Raw genomic sequence first — 6,355 nt, 5'->3', positions numbered from 1 at the left:
GATATCCTTGCTTGACTATGAGTTGATTATTCTTTAAACTTGTGAAATTTACTGTTAACTAGGAAACCATTATCATGCCCCCTATTTTAACTTCCTTTTTACTAACTCACTACTTTCACTTTCTAACTACCTTTTCACCTATCACCCAATTTTAACTCTCTAACTTCTCTTTTTGCTTTCTAACTAACTACTTTAACTTTCTAACTCAAGGCATGATTATTGTTTTTCCTAATTAACATGAATTCTACTTATATTATATTTTGGATTGTGATTTTTCACCTCAGATTTTTCCCTCAAATATAGTCCAAAATGTATATATATTTAACTCATTTAATAATTCTACTGCTCGTTTGCCTTTATGCTTACATTGATAAATCCTATTTGCCTACTTCTTTTCCTGCTTTTATTCTTCAATTATATCCTGGAATCTGCGCTTTTCAGGATGTCTGACCCTCAACGCAAAGGAAAAGGCAAAGCAACCACCGGCAAAAGGAAAAGAGGCGAATCCTCTATGTCCATTCTGGACATTTTGCATGATGACTCCTGGCGGGAAAAGCACTTTACCCCGCAGGAGAAAGCTGACCAGCTCCTCACTGCCAATGATCCAGTTAAATTTGCAAACAGATACAGTGAGCTAAAGTATCCAGTGTTTGCCACTTCCAGGAACCTGTACCTGGAAAGAACTCTAAAAATTTCAGAAGAACTACAGTAGTACACCTCCGAACAGATAAAAAAGAGAGGATGGTTCTTCTTGGAGAGAAACTTGACAGAGGTCAATGCTTCCTGGGTCAGACAGTTTTACTGCAACTATTTCAAGACTTCCGTGGATGTAGTGCACCTCAAAGGGAAACAGATTTTGGTCACTTTGGAAGCTATTGAGGACATCCTCCACCTTAAGCCTAAATCTGATCAGCCTGACGGTTACTAAAAGGCTGAAGAGGATATGCGCTTTATGAGATTTGACTGGGATGCTGTCAAGCAGAGAATAGCCCTTGATCCTACTGTCCCATGGGTCATGGGAAAGAACACAGTAATGTCTAAGGGAATAAAGCTGATTTATCTGAATGATGAGGCTCAGCTCTGGCACCAGATTCTGAGCAACTATGTGATGTCGAGCACTCATGAGATAGAGCTGCCCGCTGCTATGATCACCCTCATCTGGTGTGTGATGAAGGGTAAGGACCTGTATCTGCCACGTTTTATCCGGTATTATATGGCCAGGGTCCATGTCAGAGGCACTCTCCCTTTCCCTTATCTAGTCACCCAGCTAGGTTGTCGAGCCGACGTTCCTTGGGAGCTTGCTGATGAAAAGCTACCTGCTGTGGACTGCAAGAAGATTATCCCTCACAACAGGAATTTTCAAGCTTTAGGTTACAGACCCCCATTCCTCACCGCTTCTGATGAGACAGCCACACCTTCAGCTACCCCTTCTTCATCCACTGCTGCACCAGCTACCACCACTGCACCTCCACCTGCATCAGAGTCCATTTACCACTTCGTGCACCGCCTATTTTGGCAGCTGGACCAGATAGAGTGCCACAACCAACGGCGATATGAGAGATCTAAGCGTCGTAATAATCGACGCTATGAGCACCTCAAGTTGATGATCCAATCCGTCGGCGACATCCCCTCCGAGCCTGACACCCCTTCTGATACATCTGAGGTGGAGGAGGATGATCACGAGGAGGAGACACCTACCCAGGCTGAGCAGGCAGGACCAGAGCAGACTGCGCCACATCATGAGGAGCACCACCAGCTAAAGGCGGCAGACCCAGAGATTCATCTACAGTCCGCGCCTCCCCTGCAGTAGACAGATCCGCCTACACTTATCCAACCTGCAGACCCTTAGGCCACCACAGAGACTCCAGCAGCCCATCCTTCCGGTGATGACACTTCTTCACACCCAGCTTGAGTGAGCATCGAGGACGATGCTATATTTTAAGTGTGGGGAGGTCGCCATCCCTGGCGTATCTTTTTGGTGAACCACTACATACTCTTTTTATCTTATTTTGTTTATTTTTCTGTATTTTTTTTTATCTTTATTTTTATTTTTCAGTACTTGCACATTGTTCTTTTTCTGTATTTACTTTATTTCCGTATTTTGCACTTTAGTTTATATCTTAGACATTTAGTTTAGTTTGCAATTCTAAATTTATTAGTTATAGAATATGTGGATTAATTAGTATGGTTTACCCCTTTAGCATATGATAGTTGGTTTAATTGAAAATAAAAGGAAGTAAACTAGAGACTTTAGTAAATTAAAACAATCCACACACCTTGTATATATAGCATCACATGTTAGTTAGTTAACAACATTTCTTCAAGGAGGAACACTAAGATTTTAAGGACCACCCTAAGATTTACATTGAGAATAATGGGAACTCTTGATTTCTACTTGCATGACATACATAACTGATATATGATTTTTGAGTTGGAGAACACACAGCCTGTGAGTTTTGAGCTTAATTGTATGGTTACATTCGAACCATAAATTTCATTCCTGTGTGTTTTGCCCTTCTTTTTCATTCTGATGTTCTTTACTTTGTTTTAATCTATATGTCCAATATAGAATATAGATAGATACCAAGAGATGATTGAGGCCATCATTTGAATTTTTCCCCACTTATTCCAAATTAGCCTAACTTTTACATCACCCTTGTTAGCCCACTTGAGCTTTTTAATCCCCTCTTGTTCTATATCCACATTACTAGCCTTAACCAGAAAAATAAAATAAAAATCCCAAGTTGAATCCTTGGTTATCTTAAGATAAATATTGTGTACAATTTAAGTACGGGAAATTTTGTGGGAACATGGGATGATAGAAACAAAGTAGGAATTTAAAAAGAATAAGTTGTTTCAAAAACAAAATTTGGGAAGCATGCTCATGTGAAATCAAAACAATTGAATTGCCATGTGCATTGATGAAAAAAAATTATTTTCAGTATTTAAATAAGGGGATACAAAAATTCCCCGATTGCAAAATAAAAATCAATGCACATGGGGGCAAAATTTCAAAATTAAATTTAATGCATGAGCTTGTAATCCAAAATAGAAAATTTTTGGGTAAATTGGTTAAGGAACTTTAAATTTATATAAAGTATGTATGTTAGGTGAGATCTTGGACTAAACAATGATTCACTTATTAGCTCACTTGGCCTTAAACATATACCCTTACCTTTACCCTGGCCCCATTACAACCTTGAAAAAGACCTCATGATTTTTGTATGTCTATATTCCATAATTGTTGATTGGTTAGATGAAGAACAAAGTTTTAGAAAGCAAGAATAGAAAAAGAATAGAGTGATTAACCCAATAAACACTGAGTGACTAGAGAGTAAACACAAAATCCAGTAAGGGTTCAATAGCTCATCACCATATATCTCTGCTTAATTGTTAATTATCTTGCAAGTTTGTGAAATATTTTTACCCATCTCAATTGTAAAAGTGCTTTAACATTATCTAGGGTTTGGCTATGCATATATGATTCCTTGAGGATATGAATTAATTTAATTACATGTAAGCCCTATATACAAGTGAATAATAACTAGAATTGCATGACTCATTTAGGTAGCTTGCATATAGAATAGAATGCATTGCATGAAATTCTACCACCTTACCTTATTCTTTATCTTGGATTTAGCATGAGGACATGCTATTGTTTAAGTGTGGGGAGGTTGATAAACCCATATTTTATGATGTATTTTGTGCTCAATTTAAGTGATTTATTCGATCCTTCACCCACTTATTCATGTAATTTGCATGGTTTTACTTTCCCTTCCTTATTATGTGATATATGTAAAAAAACATGTTTCCTATGCTTTAAAAATATTAATTTTAATTGCCCTTTATTGTCACTCGATGCCGTGACTTGTGTGTCAAGTGTTTTCAGATCTCCCAAGACAGGAATGGCTTAGAGGACAGAAAGGAAACATACAAAAATGGAAGAAAAGCACAAAAATGGAGTTTTAAAAAAAGGGCAGTGACGCGAACGCATGGACGATGCGGCCGCGTGCCTAGCGCGAAAAGGCAGCGACGCGAACGCGTGACTGACGCGGATGCGTGGCTTGAGCAGAACGCAAATGACGCGTATGCGTGACTGAAGCGAACGTGTGACAAGGAAAACTCCCAGATGATGCGACCGCGTGACCCACGCGGACGCGTGACAGACACCACATGCAGAAAGTGCAGAAAACGCTCCTAGTGATTTTTGAAACCCTTTTTGGCCCAGATCCAAGTCCAGAAAGCATAGATTAGAGGTTATAAGGTGAGGGAATGCATCCATTCATGGAGAGATCATCAATTATTCACTTTTCATAATTTAGATGTAGTTTTTAGAGAGAGAGGTTCTCTCCTCTCTCTTAGGTTTTAGGATTAGGATTCCTCTTAAAGGATTTAGGATTTCAACTTCTTCTCAGGTTCAATATTCCTTTTACTTTATATTTCTCTTTTACTTTCAGATACTTTAATGCTTTTATTCAATTACTTATGTTGCCAAATTGGCTTATGAACCATTCATGTTAGGATTTTCTTTATTTAATATAAATTGAGGTATTTTAGATTTATGATTCTTATTTAGCTTTTTGTATTCTTGGCTTTAATTGATTAACTGGAGACTCTTGAGTTATCAAACTTATCGTGGTTGTTAATTGTTATTTTTGCTAATTGAATTGAATTCCCCTAACTCTAGTCCTTTCTTAGGAGTTGGATAGGACTTGAGGATCTAACTGATTAGTCCACTTGACTTTCCCTTACTTTAGTAAAAGTTAACTAAGTGGGATTAAAACTCAATTCTCATCACCATCGATAAGGATAACTAGGATAGGGCTTCCGAATTTTCATACCTTGCCAAGAGTTTTATTAGATATTAATTTATTAATTCCTGCAATTTATTTTCCTTGTTCAAACCTTTTAAAACCCAAAAACATTGTTTTCCATAACTAATAATAAGAACACCTCCCTGCAGTTCCTTGAGAAGACGACCCGAGGTTTGAATACTTCGGTTTATAAATTTTATTGGGTTTGTTACTTGTGACAACCAAACGTTTGTACGAAAGGATTTTCTGTTGGTCTAGAAGCTATACTACCCACGCGATTATATTTGTGAATTTCTTTACCGATAGGAAATTAGTTCGTCACTGAGCTACTTCTTCTTCAACCTTGTCTTGTACTTCATCTTCCTCTTCAGTTTCTTCCTCTTCAACTGGGGTGAGTTCTAATGGGCTTGGCTCCTCATGATTCCTCTCTTGCAGTGTGGTTCCGGACCTCAAAGTGATGGCATTGATGCCACCCTTGGGGTTCGGTAAGGGTTGAGAAGGAATTCTACTGGAGCTTGAAGGCTGGTTGGTGGAAGCAGGTAATGAATCTATTCGGGAGACGAGATAAAGTGGCATTCAGACTGTTTAGAGTAGAGTTCAGTGTAGTCTGTATGTCTTGTTGTCCTTGTGCAAGAGAACGAAGCATCTCGTCATTTGATGAGGAAGAAGGATAAGTGATCTAAGGGGTCTGTTGTTGATTATGCTGGGGTCCTTGGGATTGCCTAAGGTGAGGTGCTCTGTAAGGCTGGTTCTGATTCTGCTGTCTGTTGTTGTTATTCTACCTCTGATTTCTATTGTTGTCTCTGCCTCCTCTGTTATAGTTGTCCCTCCAGCCATGGTTGGTATTATCTCTCAAACCTTGGTTGGAGTTGTCCTGCCATCCTTGGTTGTAGTTCCCACCTTGGTTGTAGTTGCCGCCTTGTTGATTGTATCCTTGATTCGGGCGGTCATAAAAGTTATGAGTAGCTGCCACAGTGTTGTCTTCTTGTTGGATCTGCGGGCATTCATCAGTATAATGACTATAATCAGCACTGATTCTACATACTCTTTGGGGAACGAACTGTTGGCCTTGTTGTGGTGGGGAAGGCTGAGTTTGTTGTTGATTCAACTGCATCTGCATCAATAGGTTGGTCATTTCACATATACTTTGTATAAGAGCGGTAGTCTCACTGCTAGAGAAAACCTCTGCAACAGTATTTGAGTGGCTGTTTCTATGCCTGTGATTCCTAGTGGACTCAGCTAAGTCGCTGATCAGTTGCCATGCTTCATCTGCGGTCTTGTACTTTTTCAGAGAACCATTGCTAGCACCATCTAGGGTAGTTTTATCCCGAGGCTTTATGCCTTGAGTGAAGTAGCTGATCAACACTAACCTGTCAATCATGTGATAGGGGCATGCATCCAGAAGGTTCTTAAAGCGCTCCCAGTACTCATAAAGAGTCTCTGATTCTCCTTGGACAATGCACGAGATCTCTTTTCTCAATCTATCTGTAACTTCAGCTGGAAAGTATTTTTCCAGGAATTCTCTCATGAGCGTATCCCAC

General features: G+C 39.3%; 1 pseudogene; it reads left to right on the top strand.

Moving 5' to 3' along the window:
* The first annotated feature begins 442 nt into the window (after positions 1-442).
* LOC148571349 (uncharacterized) lies at positions 443-6,015 on the top strand (annotated as a pseudogene).
* Positions 6,016-6,355: the final 340 nt, after the last annotated feature.

Source organism: Arachis ipaensis, chromosome B3 (genome assembly GCF_059453495.1).
Source record: "Arachis ipaensis isolate K30076 ecotype BB chromosome B3, ASM5945349v1, whole genome shotgun sequence".
NCBI classification, from domain to species: Eukaryota; Viridiplantae; Streptophyta; class Magnoliopsida; order Fabales; family Fabaceae; genus Arachis; species Arachis ipaensis.
The sequence above is the reverse complement of the archived record's forward strand: the minus strand, read 5'-3'. Positions and strand labels throughout refer to the sequence as shown.